Source organism: Theropithecus gelada, chromosome 6, assembly GCF_003255815.1.
Source record: "Theropithecus gelada isolate Dixy chromosome 6, Tgel_1.0, whole genome shotgun sequence".
Classification (NCBI taxonomy): Eukaryota; Metazoa; Chordata; class Mammalia; order Primates; family Cercopithecidae; genus Theropithecus; species Theropithecus gelada.
This window is the reverse complement of record NC_037673.1, coordinates 114,285,791-114,295,998: the sequence shown is the minus strand read 5'-3', so window position 1 is coordinate 114,295,998 and position 10,208 is coordinate 114,285,791. Positions and strand designations below refer to the sequence as shown.

The following is a 10,208-nucleotide window of genomic DNA, read 5'->3' as shown; positions in this document are numbered from 1 at the left end:
GTCGTACACACATAGAAATTTTAGTGAAAATCAGAAAATATTTAAAAGCAAAAAGAAATATTACATGTAAAAAGCTGAGAGGCAAATAAAACATTAATTTGAAGAGTTTTTATGGTCTGAAAAGTGTATATTACAATAAAATACTGATTATTATTTGCATATTGAGCAAAGAATAGGTTTCACATAATTCAAAAAGGACACAGAAAATAGAAAACTGGAAGAGTGGATCAGCAGCTGCAACACTAGAAAGATGGCAGAGGAAGAGCAAAGAAAAATCCCTTCAGTTCCAGAATCTCCTGAAAAAAGAGAAAAGCTTATCAAATCCCCAAAGCTGCCCAGGCAAAGCAGACACTTTTGGCAAAAAAAAAGGAGCGGAAGAAAGGAAAAGGACTCAGGTTTAAGCGACTGAAATCATTCCTACATGATTCCTAGCAGCAGAAACGTGACAAGGTGAGTCTCAGATGACTAGATGTGAAACCTCATCCTTGGAATTGCCAGATAAACATTCCTTGGCCTTTGTTGTACGCATCAAAAGGATTGATGGCATGAGTTTACTGGTGCAGAGAACCATTGCAAGGCTTCACCTAAAGAAAATTTTTAGTGGTGTCTTTGTAAAAGTCACCCCACCACCTGCCAGGCTGCCCCACAGAACCTAAAAATGCTGAGTATAGTGGAACCTTATGTGACCTGGGGATTTCCAAATCTGAAGTCTGTCTGGTAACTCATTTTGAAATGTGGACAAGCCAAGGTCAATAATAAGACCATCCCTCTGACAGATAACACAGTGATTGAGGAATATCTGGGGAATGTTGGTGTCATTGGCTTGGAAGACCTCATTCATGAAACTGCCTTCCCAGGAGAGCATTTCCAGGACATCTCATGGTTCTTGCAACCTTTCCGCCTCTCAGTGGCCCTTCATGCTACCAAAACTAGAGTGGGCTTCCTCAGGGAGATGGGCATACCTGGCTATCGGGGTGAACGCATCAATCAGCTCATCCACCAGCTGAAACCAGGTGCCAAACTGCAGCAAATTTTTATGAATTAAATGGAAGCATGTGTTTTTGCTTTTTGGGGAATTTTTATCAAGTATCTTCAGAGAAGATTATTTCCTGCTTTATCTTCAAAAACTGGAAAGGAAGGGTCAAAGAAAAGACAGTAGCTGTCCAAGCGCAGTGGCTCACGCCTGTAATCTGAGAACTTTGGGAGGCTGAGGCAGGTGCAGCACCTGAGGTCGGGAGTTCAAGACCAGCCTGACCTTGAAGAAACCCTGTCTCTACTAAAAATACAAAAATTAGCCAGGCATGGTGGCATGGTGGCGCATGCCTGTAATCCCAGCTACTCAGGAGGCTGAGGCAGGAGAATTGCTTGAACCCAGGAGGCAGAGGTTGCAGTTAAGCCGAGATCGCCCCATTGCATTCCATCCTGGGCAACAAGAGTGAAACTCTGTCTCAAAATAAATAAATAAATAAATAAATAAATAAATAAATAAATAAATGGAAAGAAAGAAAGAAAGACAAGAGCTTATGTTCACGGCAAGCACCTCTCATCACCATCCAGTTCCAAGGAAGCATTCCAGCGTTTTCTACACTGGCTGCCACCTCGTCTGAAATCAGCACATTCCATGGAGGAAGGAGTCCTGCTTTGCTGCATCATCTATCCCAGGGTTTAATGTTGGTAAAATGAGTAACTCTAGCATTTGTACAAGGCTCCCTAAGACTCCTGCAGCAGTCAACCAAGCCCAGGGACATAACTGAATCTGGAGATGCCTGGGGCCTTGTTTTGGAAAGACTTGATATACACATAGGAAGACACAAAAATAAATGTTCACTTGTCACTGAAAAAAAAAAAAAAAGTGGAAGAGTGGAAAAATAAAGACAACTAAATGGAACAAAGTAAAGCTATATTAGAGATTACTAGAATAGAAACTGATTTTTTAAAGAAACACTTTAAAATATAAAATATCAGCAAGATTGATTAAAAAAGAAAAAAGTATAAAAATCAGAAGCAACTTATTTATCAGCAGAGCATTGGATAAATTAGGCTATATTCAGTCAATAGCATACTATTCAGTTATTACAAATGAATTACTAGTATATTTATCAAGAGATGTAAATTTCAAAAACAGAGTACAGAAGGACACTTTAAAAACTTTCAAAAACATGCAAAAAAAAATGTTTGTACCCATAAACATATTGGTATTCTTAAAACATCCATGAAATAAAAGATCAGGAGTGGTTTCTTCTCCACAAACAGGAAATGGAATGGAGTTGGGAACAGATACACAAGAGAAGGAGGCAAGCAAAGAAAGGAAGAGAAAAGAAATGGGAAATGATCTGTAGCATGTACAGCAAGGTGTTAAAAATTAAAGCTATGTGGCATGCTCCCTAGATTTAATTATATTATTGTTTATATTTTTCTCTAAGCTTATCTACTTACTGGTTCTTCTGCCTCAGCTGCTATGTACTCTTTAACCCACTGAAATCTAACTTCTTGCCTTCCCCATTCCTCTGAGATGCTCTCAACATGGTAAAATGTGATCATCTTTTATTATTTCAGTAGCTTTTGGGGTACATGTGGTTTTCGGTTACATGGGTGAGTTGTATAGTGGTCAAGTCTGAGATTTTAGTTCACCAGTCACCTCAGTAGTGTACATTGTACACAATACGTAGTTCTGTATCCCTCACCCTCCTTCCACCCTCTTCCTTTGAGTCCCCAGTGTCTTGCATATTCCTTTGTGAACCCAGAGCTTACTTTCCACTTGTGTGAACATACAATATTTCATTTTCCATTCCTGAAATGAGATTTTCTTACTGCTAAATCTAAATGTGTTTAACGTATTCATTGTGGTAGGCAAAATAAAACTCTCCCAAATGTCAGTGTCGTAATCCTGAGCCTGCGAATGTGTTATTTTACATGGCAGAAGAAACTCTGAGATGTAATTAAGTTAAGGTGAGTCAGATGAGGAGATTACCTAGATTATTCAGGTGAGTTCTATCTAATTATATGAAACCTTCAAATTGCAAAACATTTTCCAACTATGGCTCAAAACAGAGAGGGAGGTTTGACAACGAAAGAAGGATCAGACAGATGTAATGTTGCTGGTTTTGAAGACGCAAGAGCTGCCACAAGCCAAGGAATGTGTGCAACACCTAGAAGCTTAAAACAGCAAGGAGCCAGATTCTCCCCTGGAGTCTCCAGAAATGAGCACAGCCCTACTGACTCCTAAATTTAGCTCATGAAGACCTTTGTTAGATGTCTGCTGTTCACAATTATATGAAAACAAATTTGGGTTTTGCTAAGCCACCAGGAGTGTAGTAATTTGTTATATCACCAATGAAACCCAAGTATACACTGCACCCTATTTGTAGTTGTGTGTGTTTTTTGTTTGTTTGTTTTGTTGTTTTGTTTTGTTTTTTCCTGAGATGGGGTCTCACTTCGTCACCCAGGCTTGAGTGCAATGGCACATCTCTGCTCACTGCAACCTCCACCTCCTGGGTTCAAGCAATTCTCCCACCTCAGCCTCCAGAGTAGCTGGGATTACAGGCACCCACCACCACGCTTGGCTAATTTTTGTATTTTTAGTAGAGATGGGTTTTCACCATGTTGGCCAGGCTGGTTTTAAACTCCTGACCTCAAATGATCTGTCCACCTTGGCCTCCCAAAGTTCTGGGATTACAGGCGTGAGCCACCGCTCCCAGCCCTATTTGTAGTCTTTTATCCTCCACCTCCTTCCTACCTCTTCTGCCTGAGTCCCCAAAGTCCATTGTGTTATTCTAATGCCTTTGCATCCTCATAATTTAGCTCCCACTTACGAGTGAGAGCATATGATGTTTGCTCTTCAATTCCTGAGTTATTTCACTTAGGATAGTCTCCAATCTCATCCAGGTTGTGGCAAATTCCATTAATTCATTGCTTTTTTTTTTTGTGACTGAGTAGCATTCCATCAGTATATATACCACAGTGTATCCATTTATTGATTGATGGGCATTTGGGTTGGTTCCACATTATTGCAATTGTGAATTGTGCTGCTATAAACGTGCCTGTGCAAGTATCTTTTTTGTATAATGACTTATTTTCCTCTGGGTAGATACCCAATAGTGGGATTGCTGAATCAAATGGTAGTTTTACTTTTAGTTAAGAATTTCCACACTGTTTTCCATAGTGCTTGTACTAGTTTGCATTCCCACCAGCAGTGTAGAAGTGTTCCCTGTTCACTGTGTCCATGCCAACATCTACCAATTTGTGATTTTTTGATTATGGCCATTCTTTCAGGAGTAAAGTGGTACACATTGTGGTTTTGATTTGCATTTCCCTGATCATTAGCGATACTGAGCATTTTTTTCATATGTTTGTTGGCCACTGGTATATATTCTTCTGAGAAATGTCTATTAATGTCCTTAGCCCACTTTTTGATGGAATTTTGTTTGTTCCTTGCTAGTTTGAGTTCATTGTAGATTCTAGATAATAATCCTTTGTCAGATGTATAGATTGTGAAGATTTTTTCCCCACTCTGTAGTTGTCTGTTTACTCTGCTGACTGTTTCTTTTGCTGTGCAAAAGCTCTTTAGTTTAATTAAGTCCCAGCTATTTATCTTTGTTTTTATTGCATTTGCTTTTGGGTTCTTGGTCATGAAATTTTTGTCTAAGCCAATGTCTAGAAGGCTCTTTTCCAAAGCTATCTTCTAGAATTTTTATAGTTTCAGATTTTAGATTTAAGTCCTTAATCCAACTTGAGTTGATTTTTGTAAGGCGAGACGATGCAATTTCATTCTCCTACATGTAGTTAGCCAATTATCCCAGAACTATTTGTTGAAAAGGGTGTCCTTTTCCCATCTTGTGTTTTCATTTGCTTTGTTGAAGATCAGTTGGGTGTAAGTATTTGGGTTTATTTCCTGGTTCTCTATTCTGTTCCATTGGTCTATGTGCCTATTTTTATACCAGTACCATGTTGTTTTGGTGACTATGACCTTATAATATAGTTTGAAATCAGGTAATGTGATTTTACTTAGTCTTGCTTCGGCTATGCGGGCTCATTTTTTGGTTCCATATGAATGTTAGAATTGCTTTTTTTCTAATTCTGTGAAGAATGATGGTGTATTTTAATGGGAATTGCATTGAATTTGTAGATTGCTTTTGGCAGTATGGTCATTTTCACAATATTAATTCTATCTATGAACACAGATGTGTTTCCATTTGTTTGTGTTGTCTATGATTTCTTTCAGCAGTATTTTGTAGTTTTCATTGTAGAGGTCTTTCACTTCCTTAGGTATATTCCTAAATATTTTATTTTCTTACAGCTATTGTAAAAGGGGTTGAGTTCTTGATTTGATTCTCAGCTTTGTCTCTGTTGGTGTGTAGAAGAGCTACTGATTTATGTATATTAATCTTGTACCCAGACACTTTGCTGAATTCTTTTATCAGTTCTAGGAACTTTCTGGAGGAGTCTTTAGGGTTTTCTATGCAAACAATCATGTCAACAAACAGTGACAGTTTGACTTCCTCTTTACTATTTGGATGCCCTTTATTTCTTTCTCTTTTCTGATTACTCTGGCTAGGACTTCTATGTTGAAGGAGAAGACATCCTTGTCTTGTTCCAGTCCTCAGAGTGAAAGATTCCAACTTTTCCCCATTCAGTATTATGTTGACTATGGGTCTGTCATAGATGACTTTTATCATATTGAGGTACATCTCTTGTATGCTGATTGTGCTGAGAGTTTTAACCATAAAGGGATGCTGGATTTTGTAGAATGCTTTTTCTGCATCTATTGCGATAATCATGTGATACTTGTTTTTAATACTACTTATATGGTGTATCACATTTCTTGACTTGTATATATTACACCATCCCTGCATCCCGGGTATGAAACCCACTTGATCATTGTGGATTATCTTTTTGACATGTTGTTGGATTTGGTTTGCTAGTATTTTGTTAAGGATTTTATCAACTATATTCATCAGGGATATTGGTCTGCAGTTTTCATTTTTGGTTATCTCCTTTCCTGGTTTTGGTATTAGGGTGATCCTGGCTTCATATAATTAATTAGGGAGGGATCCCTCTTTTTCCTGGTACCAAGTCTTCTTTGAATATCTGATAGAATTGTCTGGTCCTGGACTTGTTTTTGTTGGTAATTTTTTAAATTACCACTTCAATCTTACTGTTTGTTATTTGTCTGTTCAGGGTATCTACTTCTTCCTGATTTAAACTAGAAGGGTTGTATCTTTCCGGGAGTTTATCCATCTCTTCTAGGTTTTCTGGTTTATGCATGTAAAGGTATTCATAGTAGCCTTGAATGATCTTTTGCATTTCTGTGATATCAGTTACAACATCTCCCATTTCTTATTGAGCTTATTTGGATTTTCTCTCTTTTCTTGGTTAATCTTCCTGATGGTCTATCAATTTTATTTGTCTTCTCAAAGAACCAGCTTTTTATTAATCTTTCATATTTTTTATTTGTTTCATTTAGTTCTACTCTGATCTTGGTTATTTCCTTTCTTCTGCTATGTTTGGGTTTGGTTTGTTCTTGTTTCTCCAGTTTCTTGAGGTGTAGCCTTAGATTGTCTGTCCACAGTCTTTCAGACTGTTTGATGCAGGTATTTAGGGCTATGAACTTCCCTCTTATCATCACCTTTGCTTTCTCCCACAGGTTTTGATAGGTTGTGTCACTACTGTTCAGTTTGAAGAATTTGATTTTCATCTTGATTTCATTATTGACCCAATGATTATTCAGGAGCAGGTTATTTAATTTCCATGTATTTGCAAGGTTTTGTAGGTTGCTTTTGGAGTTGATTCCCAGTTTTATTCCACTGTGGTCTGAGAGAGTGCTAGATATAATTTCAATTTTCTTAAATTCACTGAGGCTTGTTTTGTGGCTTAATATATGGTCTATCTTGGAGAAAATTCCATGTGCTGTTTTTTGGTAATTTTTTGGTAATTTTGGTAATTTTGGTGTTTTTTTGGTAATTTTGGTAATTTTGGTGTTTTTTGTTGGAGAAAGTTCCATGTGCTGTTAAATAGAATGTATATTCTGCCGCTGTTGGATGTAATGTTTTGTATATAACTGTTAAGCCCATTTGTTCCACAGCATAGTTCAAATCCATCGTTTCTTTTTTGACTTTCTGTCTTGATGACCTGTCTAGTGCTGTCAGTGGAGTACTGAAGTCCCCCACTATTGTGTTGCTATCTCATTTCTTAGGTCTATTAGTAATTGTTTTATAAATTTGGGAGCTCCAGTGTTAGGTGCATATATGTTTAGGATTGTGATATTTTCCTAGTTGGACAAGGCCTTTTATCATTATATAATGTCCCTCTTTGTCTTATTTAACTGCTGTTGCTTTAAAATTTGTTTTGTCTGATATAAGAATAGCTACTTCTGCTCACTTTTGGTGTCCATTTGCATGAAATGTCTTTTTCTACCACTTTACCTTAAGTTTGTGTGAGTCCTCATATATTAGGTGAGTCTCTTGAAGACAGCAGAGAGTTGGTTGGTGAGTTCTTTTCCATTCTGCAATTTGGCATCTTTTAAATGTAGCATTTAGGCCATTCACATGTAATGTTAGTATTGAGATGTGAGGTACCATTCCATTCATGCCATTTGTTGCCTGTATACCTTTGTTTTTGTTTTTGTTTTTTAAATTTTATTTTTGTTTTATAGGTCCTATGAGATTTATGCTTTAAAGCGGTTCTGTTTTGATGTGTTCCCAGGATTTGTTTCAAGATTTAGAGTTCCTTTTCACAGTTCTTGTTGTGGTGGCTTGGTAATGGCAAATTCTCTCAGTATTTGTCTGAAAAAGACTGTATCTTTCCTTCATATATGAGGTTTAATTTTGCTGAATACAGAATTCTTGGCTGATATTTGTTTTGTTTGAGGAGGCTGAAGATAGGGCCCCAATACCTTCTAGCTTGTAGGGTTTCTGCTGAGAAATCTGCTGTTAATCTGATAGGTTTTCCTTTAGAGGTTTCCTGGTGCTTTTGTCTCATAGTTCTTAAGATTCTTTCCTTTAATTTTAGATAACCTGATGACAATCTGCCTAGGTGATGATTTTACAATGAATTTCCCAGGTGTTCTTTATGCTTCTTGTATTTCAATGCCTAGGTCTCTAGCAAGGCCAGGGAAGTTTTCTTAGATTATTCCTCCAAATATGTTTTCCAAACTTTTAGATGTTTCTTCTTCCTCAGGAGCACCGATTATTTTTAGGTTTGTCATTTAAGATAATCCCAGACTTCTTTGAGGCTTGGTTCATATTTCTTCTTTTTTTCTTTGTCTTTGTTGGATTGGGCTAATTCAAAGGCCTTGTGTTTGAGCATTGAATTTCTGTCTTCTACTTGTTCACTTCTATTGCTGAGACTTTCTAGAGCATTTTGCATTTTTGTAAGTGTGTCCATTGTTTCCTGAAGTTTTGATTTTTTTTAATGCTATTTCCTTGAATATTTCTCCCTTCACTTCTATCATTTTTGTGATTTCCTTACTTCAGGCTTCACCTTTCTCTGGTGCCTTGCTAATTAGCTTAATAACTGACCTCCTGAATATTTTTTCAGGTAAATCAGGGATTTTTGGTTTGGCTCCATTGCTGGTGAGATAGTGTGATTTTTTTTTTTTTTTTTTTTTTTTTGGTAGGGTGGGCGCGTGTTAAAGAACCTTGTTTAGTTATATTACCAGAGTAGATTTTCCAGTTCCTTCTCATTTGGGTAGGCTCTGTCAGAGGGAAGGTCTAGGGATGAAGGCTGTTGTTCAGATTCTTTTGCCCCATAGGGTGTTCCCTTGATATAGTACTCTCACCCTTTTCCTTTGCATGTGGCTTTCTGAGAGCCGAGCTGAAGTGACTGTTATCTCTCTTCCGGATCTAGCCACCCAGCAAGTCTATCAGGCTCCAGGCTGGTACTGGGGGGTTTTCTGCCCAGACTCTTGTGATACGAACCGTCTGTGGGTCTCTCTGCTATGGATACCAGCACTTGTTCTGGTGGAGGTGGCAGGGAAGTGAAATGGACTCTGTTAGGGATCTTGCCTTTGGCAGTTTAATGAACGATTTTTGTGCTGGAGAGCCTCCTGATAGGAAGTGGTGCTTTCCAGAGAGCATCCTCTGTGGTCGTATGAGGAGGAACAGGTGGTGGGCAGGGTCCTACAACTTGCAAGAGTATATGCCCTTTGTCTTCAATTAACAGGGTGGGTAGGGAAGGACCATTGGGTAGGGGTAGGGCTAGGCGTGTCTGAGCTCAGAATCTCCTTGGACAGGTCTTGTTGTGGCTACTGTGGGGGATGGGGGTGAGGTTCCCTGGTCAACCGAGTTATATTCCTAGGAGGGTTGACTGCCTCCATTGTGTCATGCAGGTTGTCAGGGAACTGGGGGAAGTTGGCCTCACTCAGTTCCCTTGCAATCTGAAGGGCTGGTCTCACTTCCACCATGCTCCCCACAACAGCCCTGAGTCTGTTTCCAGGCAGTGGGTGAGCAGGACTAAGAACTTGCCCCAGGCTACCCACCTCCCAGCAGCAAAATCAAGTATGGCTTTCCTTCTTTCCCCAACTCTGGTGTCTGCACCCGAATTCATATCCTCCCCTGAGTTCTGGCCAAGAGGCTTCTGGATCAGTTCAAATTGTTACAAAGTTTAGTTGGAGGTTTCCTTCTCTGTGTGGTCTTTTCTCAGCACCTCTAGCTGACTTCCCGGAGGGCCCCTGTGAGGCCAGGCAAAAATGAGGTGCTAGGGGACCCAGTGAGCTCCCAAGGCTTTTCCTGCTGCCTCCCCTACCCCTGTATTTCACTCAGCTTTCTAAGTTGACTCAGCTCCAGGTAAGGTCAGAATCTTCTCAGTTTCCCCAGTGTGAGTGTATGTTCATGGGAGGATGATCTCCCTTTCCCACTTCCACAGTTTGGGCACTCACAGTATTTGGGGTGTCTCCCAGGTCCTGCAGGAGCAATCCGCTTCCCTCAGGGGGTCTGTGGGTTCTCTCAGGTATCATGATACATTCCTGCAGTCATTCTGGAGCAAAAATTCATGATGCGAGCCTCCACATGTTGTTCTGCCCATCCGAGTCAGAGCTGCAATCTAATCCTGCCTCTTCAGGATTATGATCTATGATCTTCTGCCTCTTCAATCTCCTCTAATATTTTTGATGTCCTATTCTGGTTTTCCTCCTTTGTTTAGAAAAGACCCTCCCCTCAGTACATGTATTAGTCTATTCTCACATCGTTATAACAGAATATCTGAAACTGGGT

General features: G+C 39.2%; 1 pseudogene; it reads left to right on the top strand.

The window, feature by feature from the left end:
- Positions 1 to 232: 232 nt before the first annotated feature.
- Positions 233 to 1,045, top strand: LOC112627059 (annotated as a pseudogene).
- The last annotated feature ends 9,163 nt before the right edge of the window (positions 1,046 to 10,208 follow it).